Raw genomic sequence first — 8178 nt, 5'->3', positions numbered from 1 at the left:
AATATCTTTCATATAAAATAAAATTTGAATCAAACTAAAGAAGGATTCCAAGACTGATACACAGTATAGGGTGAAGTTATTAGATAATAAGTGGCAAAACTATTGAAGAGCCATACCAAAATTCCTGAACCTGAAAATAACAACTAAGGAATGTTGGCAGGATACTGTGGAAACATTCCACTGGGAGTCAGTTTCTACCCAGCAGCATTATAGGGGAGTTAGGGCTAAAGGAAAGTCTACCACGTGGTTATATCACTTTTATTTTTCCATATTCTGTTTTGAGCCAATTAGAATAGCCCAGAGGTGGGAGAGAAAAAGATGAGGACATAGCAATGTGCTAACTAAGCAAAATGTGATTAAGGTGAAGAGACACAATGATAATCTTGTAGTCAAAATATATAGCTGCTTGATAACATTTACTGAATGGAGATGAATAACATAAAACAGACAACTACAAAACAAAAACAAAATGTCTTGGAGCATAAAGTCCTCACATAAGAACCTAGAGAAACAAAATTTGCTTTTCTATTTCCCACCCACCTCAAATATAGTACTGAATAATCATCTGAACAGAGAGTAGAGACTCCAAAACTTCGGTGAGGAACGATTTGAATTACATCCATGTACCACCTGCTGCCTTAGCTCACCAGCCCTGTTTTGCAAACAGCCAAATGACTATACCAAAAAATGCATACCTCCCTCCTAGCAGAATAATTCAAGATTTTGCCCAGGAAAGATATTATGATCAAGCAGGATAATTTATAATATTTTCCAGTGACTAAAATCTTGGGTACTACTGCATCATAATGATAAAAATAATAAGCTGAAAAGAGCAGAATGAAACTTTTTCAAAGTACTATACAAGATAAATTATATACATATTAAAGGAGGAATTATTCAAGGACACAGAAAAAATTAACAAAAACTTTTTTCAGTCTTATAGAAATTTAAAAACATGAATTATTTGATATAAGAAATCCAAAGAAATATCCAAATTAGAAAAACAGATGGTGGTGATGGTCGCACAACATTATGAACACATTTAATGTCACTGAACTGTACACTTAAAAATAGCTAAGGTGGTACATTTTATGAGTATTTTAGCACAATAAAAAAATTGGAAAAAATATATTAAAACAGTGAAACTAGATTGTTTAAAAGGAGCTGGTAGGTGGAACATGCAGCAAAATGACTGAATAGAAGCCTCCAATCATTCCTTACAAAACAAGCATTTAACAACTATCTACACACAAAAAAACACCTTCATGAGAACCAAAAATCAGGTGAGCACTCAGTACTCGGTTTTTAACTTATCACTGAAAAGGTAGAAGTAACAGTCTTGAATTGCTGATGCCATCCCTACCCCATTCCCTGGCAGCTGCAGGGTGGTAGGGAGAGTATTTCTGTGTGCTAGAGGAGCGAGAACACAGCACTTGTGAAGCGCTGAACTCAGTGCTGTGCTGTTATAGCAGAAAGGAAAACTGGGCCAAACTCAACTGATACCTGCACACCAAGGGAGCATTTAAACCAGCCCTAACCAGAGAAGAATTGCTGGTGCCACTGGTTAGACTTTGAGTTCCACAAGCCTTGCCACCATGGGCTACAGTGCTCTGGGGCTGTAAATAAACATGAAAGACAGTCTAGACCACATGGACTGAAACTGCTGAAAAAGTCCAAGTACTGAACTGGGCCAAGAAACAGTGGACTGGGGGCATGTTACCTAATAAGACACCAGCAAGGGTGGCTAAGGGAGTGTTGGCATTGCCTCCCCTAACCCCAATCTGCACAGCTTATGGGTCCAAAGGAGATTCCTTTCTTCCACTTGAGGAGAGGAAAAGGGAAACTGTAGAGGACTTAGTCTTGTTTCTTGGATAACAGCTCATCCACAGCAGGATAGGGCACCAGTCAGAGCTGTGAGAACCTCTTTCAAGGCCCTAGCTCCGGATGACATTTCTAGATACACCCTGGACCAGAAAAGAACCCACTGCTTTGAAAGAAGGTACCCAGTCGAGAAGGAAGGGCTAGTGCCACACTTTTAAACCATTATATCTTGTGAGAACTCACCAACTATCATGAAAACAACAAGGGAGGAGTCACCCCCATGATCCAATCACCTCCCACCAGGTCCCTAACCCAACACCGAGGATGACAATTCAATGAGATTTGGGTGGGGGCACAGGGCCAAATTATATCATTCTACCCCCGGCCTCTCCCAAATCTTACGTCCTTCTCACATTTCAAAACCAATCAGGCCTTTCCAACAGTTCCACGGTCTTAACTCATTCCAGTGTTAAACCAAAAGTCCAAGTCCAAAGTCTCATCTGAGACAAGGTAAGTCCCTTCTGCCTATGAGCCAGTGAAATAAAAAACAAGTTAATTGCTTCCAAGACACAATGGAGGTACAGACATTGGGTAAATGTTCCCATTCCAAATGGGAAAAAATGGCCAAAACAAAGGGGCTATGGGTCCCATAGCCATTTCATGGGCCCAGAAAACCATTTTTTCCCTCCTAGGCCTCTGGGTCTATGATGGGAGGGGATGCCATGAAGATTGCTAAAATGCCCTGGAGACATTTTCCCCATTGTCTTGGCTATTAACATTAGGCTCCTTGTTACTTATGCTAATTTCTGCAGCCAGCTTGAATTTCTTCCCGGAAAATGGGTTTTTCTTTTCTGCCACAGGACCAGCCTGCAAATTTTCCAAAATTTTATGCTCTACTTCCCTTTGAAATATAAGTTTCAGTCTCAGATAATCTTTTTTCAAATATATGAGCATACACTTTTAAAAACAGCCAGGTCACATCTTCAATGCTTTGCTGCTTAGAAATGTTTTACGCTAGATACTCTAAATCATCTCTCTTAAGTTCAAAGTTCCACAGATCTGTACGGCAGGGGCAATATGCCACCAGTCTTTTGCTAAAGCACAGCAAGAGGGACCTTTACTCCAGTTCCCAGTAAGTTCCTCATTTCCATCTAAGACCACCTCAGCCTAGACTTCATTGTCTATATTACTATCAGCATTTTGGTCAAAACCATTCAACAAGTCGCTATAAAGTTCCAAACATTCCCACATCTTCCTGTCTTCTTCTGAGCCCTCCAAACTGTTCCAGCCTCTGTCCATTATCCAGCTCCAAAGCTGCTTACACATTTTTCAAGTATCTTTATAGCAGTGCCCTACTGTCAGTATCAATTTCCTGTATCAGTCCATTCTCATACTGCTATAAAGAACTACCTGACACTTGGTACTTTATGAAGAAAAGAAGTTTGATTGACTCACAGTTCTCCAGGCTTAACAGGAAGCATCAGTGGGAGGCATAAGGAAACTTACAATCATGGCAGAAGAGAAGGGGAAGCACGGACTTTCTTCACATTGTGGCAGGAGGGGGGCAAGGGAAGTGCCACACTTTAAAACCATCAGATGTCATGAGAACTAACTCACTATCATGATAACAGCAAGCGGGAAACTGCCACCATAATCCAATCACCTCACACCAGGTACCTCTCCCAACACTGGGATTACAATTTAACATGAGATTTGAGTGAAGACACAGAGTCAAACCATATCACTGTTTTATGGTAAAAGGTTTTTTCCTTCAGCACTTCACATATGTAATGTCACTCTTTTTTTTTATTATTATACTTTAAGTTCTACGGTACATGTGCACAACATGCAGGTTTGGTACATATGTATACGTGTGACATGTTGGTGTGCTGCACCCATTAACTTGTCATTTATATTAGGTATATCTCCTAATGCTATCCCTCCTGCCTACTCCCTCCCCACAAGAGGACCCAGTGTGTGATGCTCCCCTTCCTGTGTCCAAGTGATCTCATTGTTCAATTCCCACCTATGAGTGAGAACATGCGGTATTTGGTTTTCTGTTCTTGCAATAGTTTGCTAAGAATGATGGTTTCCAGCTGCATCCATGTCCCTACAAAGGACATGAACTCATCATTTTTTATGGCTGCATAGTATTCCATGGTGTATATGTGCCACATTTTCTTAATCCAGTCTGTCACGGATGGACATTTGGGTTGATTCCAAGTCTTTGCTATTGTGAATAGTGCTGCAATAAACAAACGTGTGCATGTGTCTTTATAGCAGCATGACTTATAATCCTTTGTGTATATCCCCAGTAATGGGATGGCTGGGTCAAATGGTATTTCTGGTTCTAGAACCTTGAGGAATGGCCACACTGTTTTCCACAATGGTTGAACTAGTTTACAGTCCCACCAACAGTGTAAAAGTGTTCCTATTTCTCCACATCCTCTCCAGCACCTGTTGTTTCCTGATTTTTTAATGATTGCCATTCTAACTGGTGTAAGATGGTATCTCATTGTGGTTTTGATTTGCATTTCTCTGATGGCGAGTGTTGATGAGCATTTTTTCATGTGTCTGTTGGCTGTGTGAATGTCTTCTTTTGAGAAGTGTCTGTTCATATCCTTTGCCCACTTTTTGATGGGGATTTTTTTCTTGTAAATTTGATTGAGTTCTTTATAGGTTCTGGATATAAGCCCTTTGTCAGATGAGGAGATTGCAAAAATTGTCTCCCATTCTGTAGGTTGCCTGTTCATTCTGATGGTAGTTTCTTTTGCTGTGCAGAAGCTCTTTAGTTTAATTAGATCCCATTTGTCAATTTCGGATTTTGTAGCCGTTGCTTTTGGTGTTTTAGACATGAAGTCCTTGCCCATGCCTATGTCCTGATGGTATTACCTAGGTTTTCTTCTAGGGTTTTTATGGTTTTAGGTCTAACATTTAAGTCTCTAATCCATCTTGAATTAATTTTCATATAAGGAGTAAGGAAAGGATCCAGTTTCAGCTTCTAATTATTGCTAGTCAGTTTTCCCAGTTTTCCCAGCACCATTTATTAAATAGGGAATCCTTTCCCCATTTCTTGTTCCTCTCAGGTTTGTCAAAGATCAGATGGCTATAGATGTGTGGTATTATTTCTGAGGACTCTGTTCTGTTCCATTGGTCTATATCTCTGTTTTGGTACCAGTACCATGCTGCTTTGGTTACTGTAGCCTTGTAGTATAGTTTGAAGTCAGGTAGCGTAATGCCTCCAGCTTTGTTCTTTTGACTTAGGATTGTCTTGGCAATGTGGGCTCTTTTTTGGTTCCATATGAACTTTAAAGCAGTTTTTTTCAATTCTGTGAAGAAAGTCATTGGTAGCTTGATGGGGATGGCATTGAATCTATAAATAACATTGGGCAGTATGGCCATTTTCATGATATTGATTCTTCCTATCCATAAGCATGGTATGTTCTTCCATTTGTTTGTGTCCTCTTTCATTTCACTGAGCAGTGGTTTGTAGTTCTCCTTGAAGAGGTCCTTTACATACCTTGTAAGTTGGATTCCTAAGTATTTTATTCTCTTTGAAGCAATTGTGAATGGAAGTTCATTCTGATTTGGCTCTCTGCTTGTCTGTTACTGGTGTATAAGAATGCTTCTGATTTTTGCACATTAATTTTGTATCCTGAGACTTTGCTGAAGTTGCTTATCAGCTTAAGGAGATTTTGGGCTGAGACAATGGGGTTTTCTAAATACAATCATGTCATCTGCAAACAGGGACAATTTGATTTCTCTTTTCCTAACTGGATACCCTTTATTTCTTTCTCCTGCCTGATTGCCCTAGCCAGAACTTCCAACACTATGTTCAATAGGAGTGGTGAGAGAGGGCATCCCTGTCTTGTACCAGTTTTCAAAGGGAATGCTTCCAGTTTTTGCCCATTCAGTATGATATTGGCTGTGGGTTTGTCATAAATAGCTCTTATTATTTTGAGGTACATTCGATCAATACCGAATTTATTGAGCGTTTTTAGCATGAAGGGCTGTTGAATTTTGTCAAAAGCCTTTTCTGCATCTATTGAGATAATCATGTGGTTCTTGTCTTTGGTTCTGTTTATATGCTGGATTACGTTTATTGATTTGCGAATGTTGAACCAGCCTTGCATCCCAGGGATGAAGCCCACTTGATCATGGTGGATAAGCTTTTTGATGTGCTGCTGATCCGGTTTGCCAGTATTTTATTGAGGATTTTTGCATGGATGTTCATCAGGGATATTGGTCTAAAATTCTCTTTTTTTGTTGTGTCTCTGCCAGGCTTTGGTATCAGGATGATGTTGGCCTCATAAAATGAGTTAGGAAGATTCCTTCTTTTTCTATTGATTGGAATAGTTTCAGAAGGAATGGTACCAGCTCCTCCTCGTACCTCTGGTAGAATTCAGCTGTGAATCCATCTGGTCCGGACTTTTTTGGTTGGTAGGCTATTAATTATTGCCTCAATTTCAGAGCCTGCTATTGGTCTATTCAGGGATTCAACTTCTTCCTGGTTTAGTCTTGGAGAGTGTAAGTGTCCAGGAAATTATCCATTTCTTCTAGATTTTCTAGTTGATTTGCGTAGAGGTGTTTATAGTATTCTCTGATGGTAGTTGTATTTCTGTGGGGTCGGTGGTGATATCCCCTTTATCATTTTTATTGCATCTATTTGATTCTTCTCTCTTTTCTTCTTTATTAGTCTTGCTAGGTCTGTCAATTTTGTTGATCTTTTCAAAAAACCAACCCCTGGATTCATGATTTTTGGAGGGTTTTTTTGTGTCTCTAACTCCTTCAGTTCTGCTCTGATCTTAGTTATTTCTTCCCTTCTGCTAGCTTTTGAATGTGTTTGCTCTTGCTTCTCTAGTTCTTTTAATTGTGATGTTAGAGTGTCAATTTTAGATCTTTCCTGCTTTCTCTTGTGGGCATTTAGTGCTATAATTTCCCTCTACACACTGCTTTAAATGTGTCCCAGAGATTCTGGTATGTTGTATCTTTGTTCTCATTGGTTTCAAAGAACATCTTTATTTCTGCCTTCATTTCGTTATGTACCCAGTAGTCATTCAGGAGCAGGTTGTTCAGTTTCCATGTAGTTGAGCAGTTTTGATTGAGTTTCTTAGTCCTGAGTTCTAGTTTGATTGCACTGTGGTCTGAGAGACAGTTTGTTATAATTTCTGTTCTTTTACATTTGCTAAGGAGTGCTTTACTTCCAATTATGTGGTCAATTTTGGAATAAGTGCGATGTGGTGCTGAGAAGAATGTATATTCTGTTGATTTGGGGTGGAGAGTTCTATAGATGTCCATTAGGTCCGCTTGGTGCAGAGATGAGTTCAATTCCTGGATATCCTTGTTAACTTTCTGTCTCGTTGATCTGTCTAATGTTGACAGTGGAGTGTTGAAGTCTCCCATTATTATTGTATGGGAATCTAAGTCTCTTTGTAGGTCTCTAAGGACTTGCTTTATGAATTTGGCTGCTCCTGTATTGGGTGCATATATATTTAGGATACTTAGCTCTTCCTGATGAATTGATCCCTTTACCATTATGTAATGGCCTTCTTTGTCTCCTTTGATCTTTGATGGTTTAAAGTCTATATTATCAGAGACTAGGATTGCAACCCCCGCTTTTTTTTTGTTCTCCATTTGCTTGGTAGATCTTCCTCCATCCCTTTATTTTGAGCCTATGTATGTCTCTGCATGTGAGATGGTCTCCTGAATACAGCAGACTGATGGGTCTTGACTCTTTATCCAATTTGCCAGTCTGTGTCTTTTAATTGGACCATTTAGTCCATTTACATTTAAGGTTAATATTGTTATGTGTGAACTTGATCCTGCATTATGATATTAACTGGTTATTTTGCTCGTTAGTTGATGCAGTTTCTTCCTAGCCTCGATGGTCTTTACATTTTGGCATGTTTTTGCAATGGCTGGTACCGGTTGTTCCTTTCCATGTTTAGGGCTTCCTTCAGGGTCTCTTGTAAGGCAGGCCTGGTGGTGACAAAATCTCTAAGCATTTGCTTATCTGTAAAGGATTTTATTTCTCCTTCACTGATGAAACTTAGTTTGGCTGGATATGAAATTCTGGGTTGAAAATTCTTTTCTTTAAGAACGTTGAATATTGGCCCCCACTCTCTTCTGGCTTGTAGAGTTTCTGCCGAGAGGTCTGCTGTTAGTCTGATGGGCTTCCTTTGTGGGTACCCGACCTTTCTCTCTGGCTGCCCTTAAGACTTTTCCTTCATTTCAACTTTGGTGAATCTGACAATTATGTGTCTTGGAGTTGCTCTTCTCGAGGAGTATCTTGTGGTGTTCTCTGTATTTCCTGAATTTGAATGTTGGCCTGCCCTACTAGGTTGGGGAAGTTCTCCT

Source organism: Trachypithecus francoisi, unplaced genomic scaffold (genome assembly GCF_009764315.1).
Source record: "Trachypithecus francoisi isolate TF-2019V2 unplaced genomic scaffold, Tfra_2.0 Lachesis_group6, whole genome shotgun sequence".
Lineage (NCBI taxonomy): Eukaryota > Metazoa > Chordata > Mammalia > Primates > Cercopithecidae > Trachypithecus > Trachypithecus francoisi.
The sequence above is the reverse complement of the archived record's forward strand: the minus strand, read 5'-3'. Positions refer to the sequence as shown.